Source organism: Callithrix jacchus, chromosome 1 (genome assembly GCF_049354715.1).
Source record: "Callithrix jacchus isolate 240 chromosome 1, calJac240_pri, whole genome shotgun sequence".
Taxonomy (NCBI): Eukaryota; Metazoa; Chordata; class Mammalia; order Primates; family Cebidae; genus Callithrix; species Callithrix jacchus.
In genome coordinates, this window is record NC_133502.1 from 115,618,204 (window position 1) to 115,630,629 (window position 12,426).

General features: G+C 35.4%; 1 protein-coding gene across 36 annotated transcripts in view; it reads right to left on the reverse strand.

Moving 5' to 3' along the window:
* PTPRD (protein tyrosine phosphatase receptor type D) overlaps positions 1–12,426 on the reverse strand; it is a 2,336,513-nt gene that overhangs the window by 853,671 nt on the left and 1,470,416 nt on the right. For all 36 annotated transcript variants that reach the window (XM_078368970.1, XM_035293431.3, XM_078368938.1 and 33 more), the window contains exon 9: positions 10,616–10,675. The gene's annotated coding sequence lies outside the window, so the exon portion shown is untranslated. The remainder of the gene's footprint in view (positions 1–10,615; positions 10,676–12,426) is intronic.

Here is a 12,426-nt window from a genome sequence, read left to right on the forward strand (position 1 = left end):
CTCCACTCAGCACAGAGACCCTAACACAAAATGAGTGCTGACTGAATATTTGTTGAAAAAGGGACTGTTTAATAATATAGCCTTTGAATCAATTTCCTTCCAATGTACTTTTCCTAAAGAAACATAGTAATAAAGTAAACAATGAGCTAATAGTAAAGTACAATGTTTGGGATCCTGGCATGTATAAATACAGCTATTTTTATATGTTCTTCATCTCCTCTCTTTACCTGAATAAATCTGATTAACATTTTACTCACTTTCTTTTCTGGAGAAGTAATCCCTTGGCCATTTGGAATGGATTAAGTACTGTTATCTGATGCTCTGTATTTCCCATACTTTGGAAATATTTGCACTCTCCTAGAATTTTTCATTTCATTGCCTTATTTATGATAGATGTGCTGTGTCTTTTTATTCTTTTACATGTTCCCTAGGCACTGCCAAAAGGTTTGGCATATAGATAGCACTTGGGTCTTCTAGTCTGTGTCATTCTTGACCCCTCTCCTCTATACCTCACATCTGGTTGATTTGCAAATCCAGGTAGCTCTACCTTCAAAGCAATGCCTATCTAGAATTTAACCACTTCTCCCACTCCCAAAGCCATCACCTGATCCACTACTTACCTGCACTACTCCAGTAGCCTACACCTGCCACTGATTTGCCCCATTTATTTAGTTCCAACTTAGAAGCCTAAGTGATTCTCTCAAAATACAGTTTTGATCATGTCCAAAATATTCAGTGAAAGATCATCTTCTGTTCAAAATATTAAACAAGAGATCATCTCACAGAGAACTAAAGCCAAAATTCTTACCAGAAGCTAACACGGGCTTTGCTTATTTCTCAGTCATCTTCTCCTCCTGACTCTCCTCTGACGTTCACTCCGGACATGTGGGTCTTCTTTCTGCCCCTTGCTTTAGGTAAGCTTTCTCCTTAGGGCCTTTGCACCTGGTCTTTTCTTATCCAGAATGTTTTCCCCCTAATATCTACATGACTCACTCCTTTACTTTCTTCAGAGTTTTACTCAAAAGTCACCTACTCAATTAAAAATTTGAATATTCTCCTTACCCAATACTTTAATTTTATTTCCCTGCTTAATTTTTTTCCCTAATAGTGCTGATTTCAAGTCTGGTATTCAGCAGGTAAAATGAACTTCCATTCTGTGTAGCTGGGTGTCTGTTCTGATGCACTGGTATCCATTTGTGCTGGTTGTTAAGTACAGTCATGAGTTGCTTAACACCGGGGATACATTCTTGTAAGTGTGTTGTTAGGTGATTACATCATTGTGCAAACATCATAGAGTGTCCTCACAAAAACTTACTAAAATCATAACCTACCAGTATAGCTATATGGCATAGCCTTCTGCACACCTAGGCTATATGATATAGCCTGTTACTCCTAGGCCACAAACCTGTATAGCATGCTGCTGTGTTGAATACTGTACACCATTGTAATACAATGAATGTGTGTATCGAAACATAGAAAAGGTACAGTAAAAATACACTATTATGCTCTTACAGGAGCACTGTTGTATACACAGTCCATGGTTGACCTAAACATTGTTAGACAAAGCATGACTCTATTTTAAATCTCATGTCTGTTCATCGCTGTCTAATACACCCCACACTTTGCATGTTTCTCTTTAGCATTGGCCTCCCCTACTCCAATGTGTTCTTGTTCAACACTGTATCTATCCCAATATCTGCAGTGTCTGGCCCACTTTTCTCTACCTGCATGCTCTTATGTTAGCCTATGCACAATTTCACCTTAAAAAGTGTTGGAGTACTAAACACTGGGGTCTATTGGGGGGAAAAGGGGAGGGCCAGTGGGAGGGGGAGGTGGGGAGGGATAGCCTGGGGAGAAAAGCCAAATGTGGGTGAAGGGGAGAAGAAAAGAAAGCACACTGCCATGTGTGTACCTACGCAACTGTCTTGCATGCTCTGCTCATGTACCCCAAAACCTATAATCCAATAAAAAATTAAAAAAAAAAAAAAAAAAAGTCAAAAAACTAAAAAAAAAAAAAAAAAAGTGTTACAAATGCCTCGGAGAATGAGAGATTCCCCAGACATATATTTTCTAGGTAATTAAACCTCTGTTTTAACGAGGGAGTTTAGAATCTTTAAAAAAAATACTACGACAAGGGTATTGCATGAAAAAGTAGTTTGAACTATAAAACAGAAATATATCATATACCACACAGTCCCCTCCCCACTAATAAAACATTACCAACAGGAAAAAGATAGTTGTAATAGTTATATAGAATACTTATTTGCTTTCTTCTTGTCTCCATGTAATGGATTATGAACTCCTTGAGTTCAGGTATCTTTTTTTTTTTCATCTTTGTATCTCCATCATCTCAAATAGTGACTGATTAACGAATATTCAATAAAAAGATGAATGAAAAATGGGACTTTAAACATACCAACAATTACCCATTTAAGAGATAGAAATCATCACAAATATGATTTCATTTACTATGCTTACATACTTTTATTTTAATCAAGGTAAATTATTTATGCATATTCTTATTGGCTCAAATATAACCTTATAAGTTATGTTTTCTGAATGTGTGCATTCATCTGCCTTAAGAGTTTTCAGGGGCATAATCCTTGTGATTGAGGAGAAAATATTACATATTCATAAATCCTATCTTAGCACTACTGTGGTTTTACATTGTGTAATATGATGTTCTCTCTCTTAAATACATTGTAAACAGCTGTTTCCAACAAAGGATATTTCATCTCATTCAATAACTATAGATGATTTCAAATATTTCAAAGTGTGATTTAAAAATACGATTCTGCTGAGAAAAATCTAGGATCAGATTTAGAAGTAATATTTATACGTTTGAAACGATTTAACATGCTAATGATTTTTTTTAAGACCATGAGATTTACTTTGGACTGAATGTTTATGTCTCGCCCCAAATTAATAATTTGAAATCTGATCACCAATGTGATGGAATTATAAAGTGGTGCCATTGAAAGGTGATGAGGTCATGGGATGAAGCCCTCAGGAATGGCATTAGTATCCTTATAAAGAGTCCCCAGAAAACTGATTCACACTTTCCACTCCACAAGGACACAGCCAGAAATCCCATCTGTGAATAAGGAAATGAGCCCTCACCAGACACCAAATTTGCCAGCACTTTTGTCTTAGACTTTTCAGCCTCCAGATCTATAAAAGTAAATTGTTATTTACGTGCCACCCAGTCTAAGGTATTGTCTCATAGCAGCCAAAGTGGACTAAGACAAGATTTTTGTAAAATGTTGTCTTTGAAATTACCCAGTTCATCACAAGAACAATTAACTGCTAAAATGTTGTTAATAAATTATATAAGATCATACAAGGCATGTTTGTCAAATGTACAAAATATTGTTTAAACAATTCTTATAAACTTAGGACTCAAAAATATTCTTACTATTTTGTTTTGAGGAAGATTTTTCTTCATGTGACCCTATTGTATTCCATATTTCTACTGGCCCAAGTACCTCTCCCCATGTTCAGCACAGCTCATGCTATGTACCCCATCCTCACACCACTGAGTATTTGGAAAGTCGGTCAATGACTAGCAAAAACTCATATTATAAATGCAGAGCCATATACAATGGATATAAGTTAATGCCCCAAATCTGTAGCCCTGAGAAAAGAAACAGCACAAAGTCTTTTATATATAATTCTTGAGCTCAACTTCTAGGTAATCTTCAGCTGATACTGTAAGTCCTTCCCTCAGAATAACAAATGTGCAGCTACCAAGCACCAAAATTTAATAATTTCAGCAACCTAACGCTGCTGCTCTGATATTTCATCCTTTATCTTTCTATAACTTATAAGTAGAAAAACAGTTGAAGAGCATGAGGCAGATAAACTTAAGGGTTTCATATTTAAGAAGGTTGTCAGCTTGACAGTCTAACTCTTCTGGTTCTACACACTGTCACCTATAATTGAATGTAATTAAAAATTTTCAGCTTATTTATTCAGCCATTTATTTCTAGAAAGGGACATCTAACTTTTCATGAACATAATCATTGATGATTTAACCATTAAGGTCACTCTCAGGAGGAGTAAGAAGTCAGCCTCTATCTATAGCTCTTTGCAGGCTTAAAAATCATTCAGTTTCTCCTAATCTTCTTTACATAGGAGCTTTTCTTCCTTTTTGTCCATTTATTAGGTAATTTCCAACTTGATTACTAAACTACGATGAGAGACATTTAAAAATAGACCCATGTGAATTGCTATGATTTGAATGTCTACATTAAAACACATGCTGAAACCTAATTGCTAATGTAAGGGTGTTGGGAGGTGGGGCCTTGAAGAGGTGAGTAAGCCATGAGGCCTCTGCCCTAATGAATGAACTTACGCTGTTACAGTAGAAGTGGGTTAATTATCATGGGCATGGATTCCTGATGAAAGAATATGTTCTGTCCCCATTTTCTCTTCCTGTCTCCTAAAATCAATACCACCTTCCACCCTTCTGCCATGGCATGAGGCACTTGCCAAATGCTAGTACCATGATCTTAGATTTCCCAATTTCAAGAACCATGAATCAAATAAACTTCTGTCTTTATAAATTACCCAGGCTGTGGTATTCTGTAATAACAGCACAAAACAGATGAAGACATCAATGGAATTCAATTCTAGATGGCTAAAATATGTCCTATGAGTATCTGTCTATTGTAGTAGTTTTTTTTGTCTATATATCCCAAAGCCCACCTATGTTATTTCATTTTCATAGTACTATAAAAAAAACTGCCCGAGATGGGGTAATTTATAAATAAAAGAGGTTTAATTGACTTACAGTTTAGCATGGCTGGGTAGGTCTCAGGAAACTTACAATCATGGTGGAAGGTGAAGGGGAAGCAAGGTTCTTTCTTCACAAGACAGTAGGAAGGGGAAAAAGCCACTTACAACACCATCAGATCTCATGAGAACGCATTCTCAAAAGAGAACAGCATGGGGAAACTGCCCCCACAATTCAGTTACCTCCACGTGGTCTCTCCCTTGACACATGGAGATTATGGGGATTACAATTCAAGATGGGATTTGGGTGGGGACACAAAGCCTGACCATATCACTGCCCTAATTGTTTTTTAGCTTCTATTTTTAGAACTGAACTGATGAGTACTGACCAAAACTACTGTGAAAGTTTTATACTTTATATTCATTAATATATTACATAATTAGAAAATATATTAAAAACATCTGTATAGCATAATCATCTTAAAATTTTTTGTCATTATGAACTCAAACTAAACTTACTTTAAAAATAATTATGTCTAATGCTTGAGCAATGTAAGCAATCCAAACTGAATGATCTTTCAAATATAATCATGGTGACCAAAAAAATAATTATGGTAAACAAATGGTTAATGCTTAATCCTATTAATCTTCACTTGAAAATGACAGATACAACCAAATCAATTTAAAAAACAGCTTAAGAGGCCCCTATTTATAGCAGTCCATACAAAAATGGCTTTGTACTTTACTTGTGTTATAAGGGCATCTTAAAACATAAAAGACAGAGTTAATTTTAAAAGCTAAAACTATAGTGGCCTGATGAGATCCACATACTTATGATGGTATCCAGACACTATTGGCTACATGGTGCTCAACTGTAGGCATCAATTTGAAACATGAAATACTTTACTGATGTGCTAGGAAAGAGATAATCAGATGATGAAATATCTAAAACCCATCTTATAATAGGAATGGTGAAGGAACTACAGATATTTTACATAGAAAATAGAAGACTAGGCCGGGCGCGGTGGCTCAAGCCTGTAATCCCAGCACTTTGGGAGGCCGAGACGGGTGGATCACGAGGTCAAGAGATCGAGACCATCCTGGTCAACATGGTGAAACCCCATCTCTACTAAAAATACAAAAAATTAGCTGGGCATGGTGGCGCGTGCCTGTAATCCCAGCTACTCAGGAGGCTGAGGCAGGAGAATTGCCTGAACCCAGGAGGCAGAGGTTGCAGTGAGCCGAGATCACGCCATTGCACTCCAGCCTGGGTAACAAGAGCGAAAATCTGTCTCAAAAAAAAAAAAAAAAAAAAAAGAAAATAGAAGACTAATGAGAAAAAAGACAGGTAGCTTTTGTATTAATACAAGAAAGATCTTTCTTCTAATTAGAGCTACTCAATAATGAAAGTGAGGTTTATGTTTAGTTTTAATCAGTCTGGCTGACTGTGTGTTACAGGGAAGTAGCCTACAAAGAGATTGAACTTTGACCTCCTTTAGTCTATCTGCCTTAATTTGCCTGCCTGCCTTTTTCTTTCTTTCCCCTCCCCCTCTGGTCTTCCTTTCCCTTTCTCTTCCCTTTCCCTTTCCTTTCCTTTTCCTTTCTCTTTTTCTTTCTCTTTCTTTTTTCCTCCCTTCCTCCTTCCTTCTTTCCTTTTTTCTTTCAAAGGGTAATGTGGTTTTAAACACAGAGTAAAAATTATTTGAATCATGGGTATACTACCAAATATCTTTTATTATCTTAGTCAGGTCATTTGCCTTCTCTGGTTTTAAATTTGTCATGTAAAAATCAGGGCCTGGGGTCTCTAGAGACTATTTTAGTTCTAATATTCTCTAACCATATAAATGTAGACATTGACAAACTCTAAGTCTACTCACTATGAAGAATCAAAATTATAGGCTTTTAGAGCACAAAAGCATTTAGTCAACCTCCACACAAGTCATTAGATTATATGTATTATTGTTTCTACACTGAATTGCTAGTAAATCATTTCAATAAGTCCTCCTTTCAAATGCTGTATATAATGTAATAGTTGTCTACTACCCTTGAATGAACAAATGTGACTCTCTCAAGCAGAAATGCTCTGGGAACACCCTGCTGAGCTTTCTTCATCTGACCATACAGTGTGCATACACAATTAACCTTCCATTAATTAGAATAACTTGTTCTTTTACCTGGGATTGTCAAATTAATGCTGTAATCAAAGATCTCTATTAGAGACCTGAATATGTTCCTGCTATGTGTAATGCTAATTACTTCTTTACTAAAAGTCACTAAAAACAGGCTCACTTAATGCCTTAGCTAGAAGATCTGGTTTATGTCTCAAAACTAGTACTACTCAGAACTTTACAAACAATTCTTAAAATCACCTAAAGAAACCTTAGTATTTCTGATTTTCTTAATTGATGAAATTCAAGATTTAATACAATTCCAGGCTACTCCTACTTACATGAAAACATTTATAAGCATTGGCACTGGTTCTTATATTAAAACATAATACTGCATAGCATTCAATCAAATGTTATTTATAACACATTAAATTGCCCTTGCCAAAATAAGCAAAGCATTTGGCTACAGAACCCACAGCATTATTAGGTTCACCCCACATATTTCTAAATTCAGACATTTTAACAGTTTCTGGCTAGCATTAGCTTGATCCAGTTATGAAAAGTGACACTGATGATTACATGACAAAGATACCTCATTTAACCAAATTGACTAAACTTGGTCAATGTCCCCAAGGCAAAATGCTATGAACCACTAGCTGTAGACTAGTATATTCAACATCAACAGTATTTTAAATACCCTCTAACATTCTAAATCAGCCATTGATTAAGTGCCCATGGTTTCAATGTTTAGACATTGTGGAAAATACAAAGATGAGCAAAAAGACATAAACCCTCCTTTTAAAAAGTTTACAGTCAGACACTTAAGGAGGAACTGGCGGGATAATGGAAACCCGATTCTTTTGCCATCTAGTTAGATGGTTTTGATTCTGTCAATCAGAAACCATCTTGAAATAAAGTAATGAATGAGATCTCTGAAGTTTCACTTGGGTTTGAATTCTTGTGGGACGTGGCAAAAGATTTCATTTCTCTAGTTCTCAGGTCCCTCATTTTAACGTGGAGATAAAGCACAGACCTCAAAGGTTTGCTGTGAAGAGTAAATGACATACACGTACAATGTGTTTTATATATAATATGCATAACAAAAATAAATGTTAAAACATTTAAGGGATAAAGGATACATTAAACAAGAAAGCTCTTTTTTTGGCAAGAGTGAAAAGTTAAATATCTTGTGTTATAGTTAGATGCCTACATTCAGGACTGATGTATAACATTTATGTACTACAAATGGAAAGAAGAACTTCTTTCTTTCAGGCAATGCCCTAAAACAACAGTAGCTAGTGAGCTGGTGATCTTGAATAAGTGGAAGAAAAGATAATTTAGGAAATACTGCTCAAATCTAATACTCAAAATAAAGTGTACTGAGTTTCATCCAACGTTTTGACAACATGTCTTACAATATTTTTGTAGACGATATGAAGATGGAAATAAAAAGAGTCAGGTAGATTTATTGAGTGAGAAAAACCACTAAAAAGGCACTGGAATATGTAAATATTAATTTGAATAGCACTTTTGGACTTGGATCAGAGTTCTGTTTTTAGTAGAGCAAAAATACCATAGAATTTGAAATTCAGAAAGGTTTAGGCTGGAGTTCTTGCTCTAACTCACTAGCTGTAAGAGACCTTTGCCTCCTTGACCATCAGTTTCTTTTGTAACTGAATCATATGAAGATAACACAGAAATCCATTCCCTTTACACTTGGCACATACTAAGGTCTCAACAAATGTTATTTCTACTTTAATTTTATTTCTGAAATAAGATGAAGGGGATTATGGTATCTTGTTTTCATTTTTAGACACTTTGAAAATACAGGTAGACAAAAAACCTTTTCTCTAAGTAGGTAGTTATGTTCTTTCTGTGTTCTATGATTCAAGCATCTATCCTGTTTTCATCAGGTGAACTGCTAAAATGTGTTCCCTGGTTTCATTTCTAACATGCCTATGTGTGAGCAGACGGATTCCTGATATTGTAAATTTTAATAAAAATATCAATAACAACATCTACAGACAAATTTGTATACCTCCTACTACGTCAAATACTATTCACCAAAGCAGCTTTCACATATGAACTCATTTAATCTTCACAGCAGCCACCAGAAATATGATTATTATCTCTATTTTACAAATGAGAAATCTCAGGCACACATTTGCATAGTTTGCTTTAGAACAAATGGCTAAAAAGTAGCAGACAATCCAGGCAAATGTAAGTCTAGAATCTATGAAATTTGCTCCTTACAATAGAACAGTTCTGTCTTGAAGAAACAACGTCATTAATAGAGGCACATTTGAAATATTTCTATTAGCACTAGATCAGACAGAAATAGAACTAAAAAGAAAATAGGAACGTCATTTGTATTACTAGTTCTACAGAAATAAGTACTTTGGACTCCCAAACAACTGGTTTTTAAATGAACATTGGAACATAATGTGCTTGGAAAATGGAAACTGATTCTATAGAAATTGCTGAAATGTAAAGCAAAATGAGTAGTATTATAAGAGAGTCATTAACAAAGACACAGAGGAATTCAGAAGAAGACATCAATTTGACTCGGGGTATCTAAGAAAGCGTTTTGGGGAAGGTGAGCTGAATCTTAATATATAAAATTGAACAATGATGAACCACCATGAAAACAGGCTGAAGGCCTGAAATAAATTTACTACAGTCTTCATTATCTCTTATTTGTTTGTTGAATTATCATCTTATTTGACTTCAGTGGTACTGTGATTTCTGAAGGACATTTGTGTACATTCTCCATATGCAGATATTTCCATTTTCTTAGAGTCACAAAATACATCAACCGCAAAATAAAATTAACAGGGGATATGAATGGTGATACTCTTTTCTTTAAATTGAGAATGTAAAAATTTAGCAGATAAGAGATTTGAGCATGCTAAGGAACTTTTAAACCTTATATACTTTATTTAGAACGTTTATATTTAGAAACATTGATTTAAAAACATTTATCTTATAATTCATCACAGTTTTATTACTAGCTAATAGTCTCTGAATGACAAGCCAATAGATCAAATATCTCAGAGAAAGAACATGGGAACTGTTTATTTCAAAGAATTATCTTTTTAGGATTAGAAACATACTATTAAACTACAATGGGTGAGAAAAAATGTACTTGGCAGAGGATTTTAAACAAAAAGTATTATTATGATAGATGAAATGTTTATATTAAAGAAAGGATACGTGAGGAAACAAAGGTGTCTTAATAGCAAAAATTTTGTCACAAAATAGTGAGAACTGAATGCATTAAATCATAACCTGTTATTGTTTAACAAAGATTAGACTTTAAAAAATTTGCTAATCTACTCACTAATCTGTTTTCTTACTTTATTCCCTCAATAACAATAAATAGCTTTATAGCTTCCAGAAGAACCAAAATAAAGTATGTAGGCGAGACCACCGCCGAGGGCTAATAATTTCATAGCAGCAGCAGCTAAATTCAATCAACATTTAAATCTATAGGCATCTGCTGCTTCAATTCAGAATTTTAACCCATAGAGTTCCCCCTACATTCAGGCCTAACATCATATATAATTCAGAACTGAAAAATAAATGCCTCATTGACAGTTTTCCTAGTTGTGCTATTGTTATTAACATGTTATAATTTTATTTGTAAAGGAAACATCTACAGTAAAGAGCAACCATTCTAACCAATATTTGTTGATTCCAACTATACATCTGTTACTGTATTAGGTATTGGGACCCAAAGAAGGGAAAGGGTTAAGAAGTGGTTGTGGACTCACCTTGTGTTAGCCACAGCAGGTGTTTTCAGACACAGTCCCTGGCCTCAAGAAGTTCAAAACCTAATTATAAAGATAGAAAGTAACAATTACTTTAAAAATATTTTAATCCCTCCATTGTCTTTAAGATATATGCTGTCACCCCATATTTCAGTAGGGATTGAGGCAGAGAGGAGAAAAAGCAAGCTAGTTAATGAGAAACTGCTATGAAGTTTATGAAATACAATCTTTAATTGAAGTAGTGAAATGCCAAAAACCAACATGGAAATTTCTATTGTTCACAGGCTACAAAGCAGTGAATATTGACTATTCTTTAAAATGTTGAATTGAGACTAACACGTCCACCATAAAATGGCCAAATTGCCTTCTTACAACAGCAGTTTCATCAAATCCACAAAACATCTTGGTCTGTTGTTTCTTACAATTGCATAATACATTTCAGAATATCTATCCTTTGGTCTTTCAATAATCAATGCCCCTAAGTTTTTAAGGGAAACACTTAAACCTTGGCAGCCGAGCTAAAGCAAATCCTTGCCTATCCTACTCCTTCTGGGATAAATCAGCATGGAAAATTCCATCTTATAGGCATTACATTTATGTTACAGAATTTCACAATTAATTTGACAAGATTCACATCTCTGAAACATCATATAAAAAGGTACAGGCCGGGCGCGGTGGCTCAAGCCTGTAATCCCAGCACTTTGGGAGGCCGAGACGGGTGGATCACGAGGTCAACAGATTGAGACTATCCTGGTCAACATGGTGAAACCCCGTCTCTACTAAAAATTACAAAAAAAAAAAATTAGCTGGGCATGGTGGCACGTGCCTGTAATCCCAGCTACTCAGGAGGCTGAGGCAGGAGAACTGCATGAACCCAGGAGGCGGAGGTTGCGGTGAGCCGAGATCACGCCATTGTACTCCAGCCTGGGTAACAAGAGTGAAACTCCGTCTCAAAAAAAAAAAAAAAAAAAAAAAAAAAAAAAAAAGGTACAATGTCTTAATTTCTCAACAGAATCATTTGTACAAGATTTGAAGTCTACCTTAATGATTCTTTTTTGTATTGCTTTCAGAATTGCTTTATTTTGTCTAGTACATTTTTTTTCTCAACTCTTTTTAGCATATTAAACTCTTACTCCTCCTTCAGTTCCCAGCAAGGTTGACATCTTATGGGGAAAGACGTTTTGACATCCTGCACCCACTAAGTTTCAGTTAGATGAATATCCTAGATGCTCCAGCAAGCTCTGAGTCCTTCCTTATCACACATTATCATAGCATCCTGTGTCAAGAAAATGGCTAGCTGTTCACCAAAACATTTCCCTTTTCCTCCTGTTTCATAGCCAGACTACATTTTGTAGTTAGATATGACTACATTCTTCACCGTGGAATACAGTCTTAAGAACATCTTGCACATGCTCCTCATTCTGTTTCCCTTACCAGTATGTTAAATATTTAAGGACCTAAAGGAGGATAGGTCCAAAAGACTAAAACAACATGATTCTCCAGCCACAGCTTTCAGGATCACCTTTCACTTCCACTAATAAGGTCTGTTCACACTAGAGTGTTATACAGGTGACCATTCATCACCTGGTCCTGACTAGGAACATCTACTGGCACTACATTTTATGTAAATGAGAAATAAATTTCTGTTCTTTAAGCCATTAAAAGGGTGGGTGTTTATTGTAGCATTTAGCCTGTTTGGTTTGTTAGATTTCCCTCATTAGATTGTAAACTATAGTACCCTGTGAATACAGCAACTAGTTTTGTCTTGTTTGAGGTTTTAGCTGAACCCCTGACACAGAAAATAGCACATACTT